General features: G+C 40.8%; 2 pseudogenes; both read left to right on the top strand.

Annotated features, from left to right (window-relative positions):
* The window catches only part of LOC115662192 (kinesin-like protein KIN-14E), a 120,325-nt pseudogene that overhangs the window by 93,010 nt on the left and 13,741 nt on the right, over positions 1-13,574 (top strand).
* On the top strand, positions 9,186-12,939 carry LOC130135225 (pentatricopeptide repeat-containing protein At5g03800-like; annotated as a pseudogene).

Raw genomic sequence — 13,574 nt, 5'->3', positions numbered from 1 at the left:
TCAGCTTGATATTTTTCCACCAAAAAAAGAAAAAAATAGATTGTAACTTCTTCATGCTCGATCTTTCCGATGTACATTAGAGCATGTTTATTTATGCTTCAGATAAAGTGAAAAACCTCTTTTTTCCGTCATAACTTTAAATATTATCTAGTTTTTAAAAGTCATAAAAGAATTATAAGTGAATCTACGTATCAAAATATGTATATCGTAAACTTTGGGATGTTATAGATTAAAAAAAAGTCAAAATGTGTGCATTGTAGAATTTGAATTAAGCAAAAAGTAGGGTGTAAAACATGTTCGGACATGCTCTAAAATGATCGAAGGGGAAATGAACATGTTGAAATATCTCATATCGTTTGACAATGAGGTTGATATGCTCTTAATGGTTATCCTCCACCTATCATTTTATTCTTTTGGATTGGATTTCTAACATAATACCAGAGTCAAGTTCTGCCTCTTTCGGGTCTGTATCCACTCCGTTAGCCAAGTTCACATACTCGTTACATCATGGAGTTTATATTCTTATGCATTATAAAATCAAGTTGATTGTGCATATTCCTGATTGATTATAATTAGTATTATGTTTATTTAATTAGCTTAGAAAATGACTATCTAAGGTAAATTGTGTTTATGAGAAAGTCAAATGGTAAAAAATGCTCGGAGCATTTATTAAGGGTCATCAATAGTATTTTAAAAATAAAAATATTTTATTTGAAAAATGAAAAAAAAATTATAATAAATAATTTTTTTTGTAAATTTGTAAATGTGCTGATATGCCTCATTATTAGTTTAAGGAACGCAGACCGAAAATAGAAAAAGTAAAACCCGTTTTGATTTCAATTGGCAGGAAATTAATGCTCAGTCACGCGGCAATATTTCCACACTGTTTTTCATTTCCTCATTCGTTTGGTTGCGTACGTATTTCAAATTTTTCCACAACCAACCATTTTTTCGGAATTCCTCTGTTTTAAATTTTTTTATGAAAATTTCTCTTTTTTTGTTTTTTTCCTAAATACGAGGAAGTAAATAAATTCCTCACCTATGGAAAAATGAGGATCAAGTAATCAAGTCAGCGATCGAAATGTGCATGGACGGACAAATTATGAGATTAATATAACTTGTTAAATGAAAAGTCGAACTTATAGAATGTATCTCATGCCACATTAGGCAAGACGTGGTTATAAGGTAGAGTTTTCTTTATCAAAAGTCAGAACCTAAATGGACAGTTCGGATTCGAGATGCTTCATTGTATCTCAATTAGTATGAAAAGTCAATCCATATCTTGTTTCGCCTAATTTAATTTAAGATAAGGCACAAATAAGATCGTAGGTAGATGGAGGGGCAATTGAGACGTACTTTTTTATTTTGTACTCTTTTCCCTCTTTTTTATATTGTGCTTGATAGTATGGAAATTTAAATATGTATGGTGAACCCTGCTCTCACATCAAGTAAGAAGCGAGCTAAAATGCGAAATGTCGGACCCAAGTTGAATATATATATTTAAATGCACGAAAAATCGATCCTGCACCATGCACAAAATATTGCGCAGTTGTAGGTTGTAACCAACCTTTGCATGATAGGGTGTGAGGTGAGGAGAAAATCCTGCCATTTCCAGACTTTAGTGGAAAATTTTGCGGATATTGAAGAAAGCTTCTTCGCTCTCAACCATGGCCATCATTTTGGCTCCGCATGCTTCGTCAGCTCACAACGCTCGCAACTCAGCTCAATCGACGAAGACAAAACAGATTACCTTCATTCATGCTCATTTGCTTCCCGAGGGGACCTTTTGAGAGATAATTTCTGTATATCTGCTTTCTGCAGGCAATGATAGCCAGAGAGCGTGCTCGAGCAGAGTTTCAAGATTGGGAGAAGAAAGAAGAGGAGTTATGGCTACTGGCTAATCTCTATGTCAAGTTCCCCATCTCCTGTGGTCTAGTCTTCAGAGGCATCATTTTGACAATTGTTTTTCTCAATATGGTGAGTCTTTCACACATTTACCCTTGCAGTTTCATTTTGATCAAAGCAAAGTCAGATCAGAGATTAGATTGCATGAAGGGCATGCAAAAGCAATTAATTTTCTATTTAAGCACTTCAATGGTTCAGATGATCTGGATATTGAATTGAATGAACCTTTCATGGTCTTCACGGTGAAAATTTAATGTATTCTAAGATTAAACTGCCTATTCTGACAGACACTGTGCTTCTTTGCCTTTCCTACTTGTATTTTATTTTCTTTGAAAAGCTATATGATTTGTTACGTAAACAAGGTATTGAAGAGGTACTCTTCTATGTAAATTTATGAAAAGAGAGTATGCTAATAACTATGATTAGAAACAAAAAGTCTATCTTTTGTTAATAGAAACTCAACTTCTTGAAAGTCTTTAACCTATTCACCATACATCTAGTTGCTTGGCTCAAGGAATAGAACTTTCCCCACCCTCAAAACAAGTCTAGAAATTGAAGGAGGAATAGGACATGACAGGTTTCGTCTCGTTTTTGTCATTGATAAAGCAAATGTCTTTCAAAGCCCTGAGGTACTTGCTGACTTAAAAAGCTCATAGCTCCTGCATTCGATCGTCTCAACAAAGAGTGATAAATTGATCCACGGTTCACTAATTCACATGCTCTTTTATAAGGACATCTGCCAGCCTGTAGCCTCTATTCTGCTTACTGTCCCTGTTAAGATGCCCTCTTAAAAGAGCCTCCGAACGGTGAAAGTCACTAAGATTTTCTATTTGAGATAAAATGCTTAAGATCAAAAATCTTTTAAAGAGGGAGTTCAGTAAGGGTTGGCTGAAAATTTTCGTTCAGCATTAAACACATCCTACGCTTCTTTATGCCTTGTCCCACACAGGTACTTATACATCTAATTAAAAAGCCGTTTGACTTTCACTTTTGAGCCATCCATGTACATGAATAGCTTCACCGAATTATTTTCGTACATGTTTTTGGAAAGTAACAATATTCCATACTCATCTGTGGCTGACCTGAAAATGTCAGCAGATGGACAGACGTATCAACCTTTAGCGTCTGCAGTCCATGTTATTCTAACAATTGACAGACGTACCTATTCCTCTTATGGTAACTGATTATCTTTTACCATGGTTTTATTTCCTATCATTGTCTAAAGTTTCTTCATTAGCATCTAATGACCAGCATCTCTTTTATATAGAAGATTGGTTTGATAGAGTCTTTCACTTTGCTTGAAGATCATGTTTGCTGTTACTTGGATTTGAGCTGAGAACAGCTTGTTTGAGCTGCCTTTGACTTGGCTGCTGCTACATTCTAAATTGAATTTTAGCCTTAAGTCCTCTTTCCCGTCCTCCTCTTTTCCCTCGTTTTGACTTTTATTGGATTGAAGAATTAGGATTTGAAACTTTTGAAATTGTTGTATTTCCTAAGACACAACAAAAAGGAAGAAATAATAAAAAAGACGATCTTGCAATTTATGGGGTAATTTCACACTCGCTTGAAAGTCATATCTCTCATCCAAAGTGTTAAAAATATGTCTCGAGTTTGAGCCCGAAGCGAAAATCTTAATATTTTGCGGACATCCGAAATCGAGCAAAAAGGAAATATCTGAATTTACTTTCCTAACGCACGTTGGAGTCTCTATTCTCAAACTAGAAATATTGGACTTTGACTGGGATCAACACATGTCAGACAAAGAAGGAAATAAAATTTGTTTCCTTATCCAAATTCGGTGTTGACTTCTTTGACCGAGACGATTATCCACATCCCTTGGCGGTGAATTATATATAAAGTGGTGGGTTGCTCCGAGAAGATAACAGAGAGGGAGAAAATATTGAAGCGCCGTTTCGTCGAGTGCTTGTGGATTATCTCCGTGAGTTTGTTCGTGGAATTACACCAAGAGCTCAAGTGTTCGTAGCGATTAAATCTTGTGTTAAGATTTGTGTATAATTCCTTTGCGAGATTGAGAGATTATTTCGTGAGGAATTATGGGGCTAAACACTGCGTGAGTTATCGGGTGTAATTGGGGCTTGGGAAACATCGAGAGTGTTTGAGTGACTCGAGTGTGGTTGTAATCTCCGTTGTATCGCTTGATCTATAGTGGAATTCCGTGCTGCTCTCCCCGTAGACGTAGGTCACTACGACCGAACCACGTAAATCTGGTGTCCGATTTATTTTCTTATTCTGTCAATTTTATTGTTCGATCGCTTGGCTTCCGCAACACAAAGCTTGGGAATAGGGGGCTGCTTCTGGCCCTAGCTTCTCTTTCCGAGTCTTTGGTGCCAGACAACTTGTTGGTGTAAGTCTTAAGCCACAAAAAAGTGTGGATAAAAGCTCCTCAAACAAGCTCTAAATATTTTATTTTATTTCAATCAGACAATTAAGCTGCTTTGGAAGTGCATCTTTTTCAGTTTGGGGTTTGATTCAGCAGTTTGATACTCGACTTCAGTGGTTGATAGGAGGTGGATCATAAACTGTTGACCATACAGACTGCTTTAATTGCCCATGAAGTGAATTTGTTGTTAAAACTATGGTGTATAAATATCCCTGTAGGTATTTCCAAAGAAATGTATAAAATGAGAACTCATTGCGTTGTTTGTAATCCTAATAAAGTATTCAAAATAAATTTTTGATAAATTGAATTTAGAGAGGCTTATTATTATGATAGCTTACTGTCCAAGCCACTGCATTTGATTCGGGGCTCAACAGTGAAAGAAATGGTAGAGCTTCGTGGTGACATCTAAATGCATCTCGATTTGGACACCAAGACACCAACACATGTTGAGTACTGGAAGGTAATATGCTTTTTTATTATTTTCATGTGAATGGTTTAGAGATCTTTCATTTAGTGTCTAGTAGTCATTATGTGACTCACTTCTCAGCATCCTTGATCTTGGTATCTATCCTAGTCATGGAAGTGCTACATAAGCTCTATGAGATCATTGACGCTTAACATGGTTGTTTGGCCTTTGAGCAGTGCAAGGATGTTACTTGAAAGTAGTGTCTAAAATGGTGGATTATTCAGAGTAGCATATGAAAAGTTTACCTTCTGGGTCTACATTTTTCTTACTGTGCAGGCACTTCTAGTGGTTTGCAATTGGGAGCTGGTAGAAGCTAGGAAAAAGGACGCATTTGATTGAGCTAGAGTGCGTAGGGAGGAGCCTCCTGCTGAGTTGCTTGCAGAAGAAAGGGGAATCCATTCTAGCACCGAAGCAGATGTGAGGGATTATCTGCATAAAAAGACCTACCGAGAATTGGAGGATATACATGCTGGTGTTGAGACTCAGTTGCGTTCTGGCACAGCTAAGGTCGTGGAATTTTGGGAAGTTAGCCACAAACGTATCCACATATACAATGCAAAGGTATTTTTATTTTGATATTCTTCCACTGTTGAGAATATATATTTGGTACATTAATTTTGCTGAATGAAACATAGGCCTTTTTGAAAGAATTTCATGCGAAAATGCTGCGCAAGCATCTTCAACATCTGGAGCAGCCTGTGGATGTCGTTGATAATCCAGAAACTGCTAATGTCCTCAGTCCTATACAAGAAGGTGTGAATGATGGTATATCTGTCTACTAATAACTTTTCTATAGAAATCTTGTTTCGCCTTTCAGTTCAGACAAGTTAATTAGTTAATATTCCCACGGTTTTGACGTTTAGATGAAGGATCAATGTCCCCAGAACCCTTACCTAAAGAAGAGATGATGGAGTCAGAAGACGAAGCTGGATCATTTTCTCCGCAACTGCTGCATGGGGATGAAACTGAAGGGGCCGTTGACCCTGAAGAGGACAGGGCTGCATTGGTAACTTCCTTTGCTACCTGCAGACAATTTAGTGCAAAGTGAGAAAGGGTGTGCATCTAACCAGAGGTTTCCGATATATATTTTTAAGAACAGAAAGGAATGGAGGTAATAGAAGAACAACAAAGACGGATGCAAGAAGCAATGGCATCAAAGCCGTGGGAGCCATTGAGCAAGGTGATGCAGCTTTGGCACTATTGTGGTGACTTTCTGTTAATTATGTTTTTCAACAGCATTCTAGTGGTATTGACCAGTGGTGGAGCTCATGGGAGAACATAAAGAGAAGATGAATCACAAGACTCTTGAGTTGTCAAAGAAGGCCATACCCAGGTGTTAAAATGCTGATCCAATTTCTAGAAAAGCCTAGAAAAATCCTGCAAAAAAAATCTAGTGCTTGGGCGGCAAAAGTAGTGTCCGGAGTTCACTAATTTTGTGTAGAAGTCTCTAGTCCTACACGTGGGAAGCAAGAAAAGCCAGCAGTAGAAGTCTTAGGTAAAGAAAAGTTACTGAATGTCTAGTTGTCCAGCTGTCTAAGTCGGTCAAGAAGTAGCGGTGGAGTAGTCGGTGAGGTAAGCCTATAAATAGGCGAGTGGGCGTCCATTTTGTAGAAGACCGGACAACAAAATCTGTCCTTCCTTTGTAACACCAACTAATAACAATAGCCTCTCTTGCTTGTTCCCTTGTGCCTCTTTTCGCCACTTTCATCTAGCCTTTGTTCATTGTTCCTTCGTGAATCCCTTGCCATATTTCACGCACACACTTGCACACACGCTTCCGCAAACACCAACACCAGGCTTGTTTCTTCTCTCAGAACTGTATTTTGAGCTTCAAGATTTCTTCCAGTTATACAGGCATTTTACTTTATCAATCACATTCTGTTGGCTCCAGAAGGAATACTGTGATGAAGAGGATCGGACAATCTAGTTCTGTAAAGAGTATGTCATGTTTAGCTGTAAGATGCGGATGTCACACCCCTCTTCCTAGCCTTGCAATGTCACGCCCCTTTTCCTAGCCTTGCACTGTATCAACAAGCACTCTTTCCTTCAAAGAAAGAAACATGACATACTCATTTCCGAACTAGATTGTCCAATGCTCATCACAGTATTGCTTCTGGATCCAACAGAACGTGATTGATAAAGCAAAATGTATGTGTAACTGGAAGAGGATCTTGAAGCTGGAAAAATAGTTCTGACAGAAGAAACATTCTTGAGCATGGCCTTCTTTGAATACTCCAGAGTCTTGTGATTCATATTCTCTTTATGTTCTCCCATGAGCTCCACCGCTGGCAAATACCTCTAGAATGCTGTTGAAAAACATAATTAACAGAAAGTTACCACTATAGCGCCACTTGTTTGTAATTTTTTATGGTGTAATAGGTTATCACCAAACTTGGGTATCTCATTTAAGAGAAATGTCTGGATTTTATTGCCAACTTTGCACTTTGCAAGAAATATAATGATAGATGATATCTTAGATAGGTCGTAACCTAGCAAAAGAAATTGCAATTGCCCGTCGACAAAACAAGTAGCTACAACAAATTTGAGCATGCATCTCTACTCCATGAATGTTTAAATGATGTCGAAGAACATACCAGTTAAGTTGTCGATAGATGAGTGTACTATTATTGAAGTTAACCATAAAGTCCAACGTAAAAGTTAGGCTTGTAAACATAAAGAGCATATAAACCATTATCAAGCGGTGTGAAATATTTCAATCATGATAACCCGGCATTGATACCAATAAGAACAATAACTTTTCTCTAGAAGTCTTGAAACTTATTCTGTAACAACATTTCCAGGAGACGTAAGGCCCAAATAGCTTCTCGTTTCAATAGCCAGTTAGTAAAAGATCCTTTCACATAATTGAAGTCCTAGATTCAGGAGATGAGTTAAAAATGACACAGAATAATATACAGTTTTTAAGCATTTACTAATCCATAGTGTACATTTTTCGAACAAGTGATTACAAGAATAATATACTTATGGATAAAATACATCAGCAAACAATAAGCCAAAAAAGGTTGTTTGTATATATTTTCACACGTTTACTATGCCAGGAAGATCCCATCCAGGAATTAAACCTTTCACCGTAAGAACTTCTATAAACCAAATTCTTTTACTTTGCCTGGACTAGTCAATTTATTTGTGAGGAGATGATTAACATTCCTGATTAAGAACATTTAGTGCCACAAGTTAACTTCAACAGTAATTACAGATAATGAATAATCTACACGGTAGAAATAAATAAGATTACGGAATGAACCATTGTCATAGAGGAAGCACAATTATAACATGTGTTAATGCTCCTGTGAATTGGAGCTAAATGAGTTCAAGTATTCAGCCAAATGAGTATAGCTTGTTGCGATTCTGACCGCTTGTGTACGGCTGACTGAAATAGAGCTAGGTTTGCAAGTCCATGCTTTGGTGGCTAAAAGGGGTTATTTAGAAAGCGTCTTCGTTTCGAATGCACTTATGGGTATGTACAATAAATGCGAGTGTCTGGATTCTGTTCTTGAATTGTTTGACGAAATGCCTAAGAGAGACATTGCTCACTGGAATACTTTAGTTTCGGGATTGGTGAAGGCCCAAATGTACGAAATAGTGTTTGAATCTTTTGGACAGATGGACCAAATTGATGGTTTTAGAGTCGATAATATGACTCTTTCTGCACTTTTGAATGCCTGTACTGATACTAGTAGTTTAATTGGAGGAAAAGAAATTCATGCTCATGCCATCAGAATTGGTATTTAGACTATTGAGTGTGAACGATGCACTTATTGGATTTTACATAAAATGTGGAACCATAGACGATGTGGAGGCCTTGTTTGAGAAGATGGCCATGAGGGATGTTATCACGTGGACAGAGATGATTAGAGCCTATGCAGAGTTTGGGTTGATTGATATGGCTATGGAGATGTTTCATATAATGCCAGAGAAGAATTGTGTTTCTCACAACGCCCTTTTGGCAGGAATTTGTGCAAATGACAAAGCTTTTGAAGTGATAGATTTATTTATTAGTATGGTGGAGGAGGGCTTGGAGTTGACTGACTACACCTTAACTACTGTTGCTAAGGCGTGTGGGTTGCTTGGGGCAGGGAAACTTAGTGAGCAGTTGCAAGGGTTTATTATCGTGTTTGTTCTCCTGGCAAATGCTTGTGTGGAAGCAGCTTTGCTTGATATGTGCACTCATTGTGGGAGGATGGTGGATGCTGGAAAGATGTTCAAATGGTGGCCTTTTGAGTGGAATAGATCTATCATTTGTACTTCTATGATATGTGGATATTAACGTAATGGGCTGCCGGATGAGGAAATATCACTATTTTGCCGTTGTAAAGTAGAAGGGAGCATATTTTTGATGAAGTTGCATCAACTTCAATACTCTGTGTTTGTGGAACTTTAGGGTCTGATAAGATGGGTGGGCAGATTCACTGTCATGTTCTCAAATCTGGATTATTTTCAGATTTAGAGGTAGCAAATGCGTTGATCAGTGTGTACTCAAAGTGGTGGAATATGGATGCTGCTAAAAAAGTCTAACAGTATGCCTACTCATGATGTAGTTTCATGGAAAGGCTTGATTGCGGGTTCATTATAAATAGGCGGGGAGATGATGCCGTCAGTCTGGTGAAACTTACACGATGCAGGGATAAAGCCTGACAAGATCAGCATCCTTTTAGTTATATCAGGTTATAAATATGCTAAAATGTGTCTAGTTGATGAATGTTATAGATTCTTTTCGTCCGTGTGAACAGAATTTGATGTAGGACTTTCCCAGGAGCATTACGCATTTGTTGGTGTTTTAGGATTCTGGGGATTTCTTGAGCTTTCAGAGAGAACAATCAGCAATGTGCCCTTTGAACCAGAGGCTTCAGTCTGGCGAGCTTTGCTTGATGGATGTAGAATCGATTCCAATGCAATTCTCGGTAAAAGAGTCATAAGGCATTTACTTTTGATGGAACCGCGAGATCCTTCCACCTATGTGCTTGTCGCAAATCTGCACCCTGCATCTGGAAGATGGCATTTGTCATGCCCCGCACCCTACGAGCGCGCGGTCATCCCTTGGTGGTCGATCATTAAACGCGACGTCCCAGGACGCGTCGCCGACCCAAATGAAACACCCAACAATAAAAGCAAGCGGAAGCGAAACTAATTAACCCAGACAATAAACAACGACAAAGGGATAGTGCGAAACAATAATTGCATACCATCATAAAATAGTCACTATACAAAACGATAACTCGGGCTACCAATTTAGAACCACAGTTTTCAAAAGGGCGGTGGTTGACAAACTTATCTCCTCTACAAAAGGTACTCAAAAGACACGGTAAATGATCTATTCTTCAATCCCCGTGGTGCTCGGCGGCGTCTCCGAATCGATTACGGTCGCGGATCGAAATGGTTATATAATAACCGTGAGAACGAGTCTCAATAAGCAACCCCTAAACTCCACGTAGGCCAATGCGTACCCGACAAGTCATACATGCAATCTACCCCATAACATATAAAATTCGCATAATTGTACTTACCTCGTCATCAAGTCCATGCCAACTCTACACGTTAGTCGTCACGTGATAAGGCAATAATATTAATTAAATAACACATCACAAGTCGCTCAAACACCAACCACGCTTTCACTCAATCACTCCAACTAATTCAACCAGTCAATTCAATCACACTCAATTCGCATGCGTGGCCGAGCAACTTTCTCACGACCTCCCGTGTCCTTTCACACGGCCCGCGTCAACACGCCTCGAGCCACCCTCGAGATCAAGCCGGGCTCGACCCCGCGTAACCACGCCTCAGGACATTTCTCTCGACCCGCGTAACCACGCCTCGGTCCTTACTTGCCTTTCTAGCCACACCGCGTAACCACGCCTCGGGTTGGCGCCCTCGAGATCAAGCCGGGCTCGCCGCGTAACCACGCCTCGGGACGTTTCTCTCGACCCGCGTAACCACGCCTCGGTCCGTACTTGCCTTTCTAGCCACACCTGCGTAACCACGCCTCGGGTTGGCAGCCCTCGAATCAAGCCGGGCTTCGTCCCTCACCGGACATTTCACACTTTCCCACGACCCGCTCTATCGCCTCGGGTCGCCTCGGATCAAGCCGGGCTTTTCTCATGCACATGCACCACAATACAAAATTCACCATGCTCTTAGTCATATAAATCAACTTCAATCACCACCCTTTCACCAATGTCAATCTAGCACACTCTAACAACCAATTTAATTCACACTCCCCACGTCGGTCCACCGACCCGACATTCATGTCGGCACATTCAAATAATCCAATTCACCCACAAGCGCCACGACAATTCGATCGGGCATATTTATCTCGATCAATCACTAAATCAGCCGCACAACTATCGCCACAATAATTCACCAATTAAGCACAATCAGTCTAATTAGCCCACACCTAATTAAAGTCCTAAGCCGGTACTAAATTTCACCCTAAACAAGTCTAAAAATACCCAAAGTACTAGGTAAGGTTTAGGAAGTCACTTACTTGGTTTTGGCCTGGAGAAAATCGGCTGCCGGCCCGGCGAGCAAAGAACGACGGGACGGTGGGCGACGTGGCGACGACTCGCAGCAGCGGCGGTGGATGGCACGGGACGGTCGAGCTCAGGTCGGCGAGCTCCCAGTGCACGAACAAACGAGCGGCGAAGGCGACGGCCGAGCTCCGCGGCGGCGAAATGGGATAGCAGAGCGGAGCAAGGCGGCCGGGCGGGCGACGGCCGAGACAGCAAGTGCGGCGAGCCAAGCTCGCAGCTTGGGAAGGAAGGGAGGCGGCGTCGGGCGGGGCTATCGGGCGACACGGCGGCGCGACGACGGCGCGAGGAAGACGGCGGGCGGAGCTCTGCGGTCGGCGCGGGCTCTGGGCGGCGGTCGGGTGTGAGCGGAGCGGGCGAAGGGAACTGCACGCCGGCGAAGAACAAGGAAAAGAAAGAAGAAGAAAGGAGAAGAAGGAAGAGAGAAGGGAGGAGAGAGAGAGGAGGGAAGTGTCCGCTTTCATGCAGAGACACAGAGGGGACGTGAGCCGAGAGGGGACGTGCGCGAGAGAGAGAGAAAGAGAGGACAGACGGAACAGAGGGAAACGTGAGCGGGAAAAGAGGAGGAAAGAGGGAGAGAGAGAGAGAGAGAGAGAGAGAGAGAGAGAGAGAGAGAGAGACGTGCGCGGGAGGGGACGTTGCACGGGGGGGTGGCGCGGCGCAGAGGAGAAAGGAGAGAGAGAAAGAAAAAGCTAATATTTATCTTCGAGCGCGAACCAACGGACACGGTTCAAACTAAATATTATTCTAATTGTCGCGATTCAAACCCGGAAAAGATCTAACTGTCCCCGAAAAATCCCAAACAATAATATAAGACAACGGGCCAAAATAAAATAACTCGAAACACACTACGAGGAGGTCTACCACCCAAATTCGCACCCGGTCCAAAAATCCACTTTCTCACTATTCCTAATCACCTCGACGCCTGGCCACAATAATATCGATACCGTCCAATTTATTTCGTCCCGAAACTCTCGAAATTCGACGCCAAGGTCGGGTCTAAATAACGGCCAAATTCGATCGAATGCGATTCTAGCGAAATCTCAAGGTTTAAAAATAATAACCGGGAGTGATCGGTTCCTGGCGAGATTTTACTATAAGCGCACCGACGAAATACCCGTTTTATAAATCCCAAAAATGGGCCAAAATTCGGAATGTCACAGCATTGCTCTGAAACAGTGAGGAAAGAAATGAGATCGAGAGGGTTTGAGAAACAGCCTTCACGGAGTTTGGTCATCCAACAGAACAAGACTATATCATTTTATACAAAAGATAAGTCCCATTCCCAAGCCAAGGACATCTATAGTGGGTTGGAAATCCTAATTTCAGAATGACGAAGAGCTGGGTATGTGCCTGAGACAAGTTTCGTTCTTCATGAAGTTGGAGAACATCTCAAAAAGGATTTCTTGTTCTATCACAGTACAAAACTTGCTGAGCATTCGGGCTTTTGATGAATAGACCAGGAAAACCCATCAAGATTGTAAAGAACATCAGCCTTTGTGAGGACTGCCATCGGTTCTTTAAGTAAACTTCAGCCATCACAATTAGACAAATCCTCTTGAGGGATGCTTCGGGATTTCACTACTTCAAGCGAGCACTGTTCATGCAACGATCGATGGTAAAGCTCATGCAGGTTATTCTCCCCATGTTTTTTTATCAATTGTCTGGTTGTCTTAAATATTTTTGTATCATAGAATTTGTTTAAGCTTTTCCAAGGAAGAGTAGATGTAAATTGTGTACCAATAGTGTGGTACCTCTCAATAAAGAAAGGGATGGACGACAGCAAAAACCATCAGATCAGCTTTCAAGAAGGGAAGTCTTCGACAGTATTTTTTTAGTGTTATGCGGCTCTTAGTTAATTGGATTACTGGAGTTGAAATTATGAGAAAACTTCATGGTACTTGCAAAAAAGCTGCTTCTTTAGCGAGGTAATGTTTTAGTTGGTTTATTTCGAAGAGGAAAATTTCTTCACCCCAATGTTCTTGCATCCCCTAAAATTACCTTACACTTAATAAAAAAGAACCTCTAAATTTACCTGCTTCTTTGAGCCGTTGGAACGCTTGTGTCCAAAGCTATCCCATGAGTCCATTATTGTTACGTGAAATCGCAAAACCATAGGTACGAGATTTCAGCCCATATTGGGGCCTAAGACTTGGGTCTCTAAATCAGGTGTTGGTTCGATTACTTATTATTACTAAAAATCATTGTTTGTGTCCCTTTGGCAACCATGGAAGACAAAGTTGCTTAACTCCCCCCA

The sequence above is a fragment of the Syzygium oleosum genome, unplaced genomic scaffold (assembly GCF_021117445.2).
Source record: "Syzygium oleosum isolate NSW1041296 unplaced genomic scaffold, Sole_v2.1 Sole_v2.29, whole genome shotgun sequence".
NCBI classification, from domain to species: Eukaryota; Viridiplantae; Streptophyta; class Magnoliopsida; order Myrtales; family Myrtaceae; genus Syzygium; species Syzygium oleosum.
Note: the sequence above shows the minus strand (reverse complement) of the source record. Positions and strands in the feature narration are given on the sequence as shown.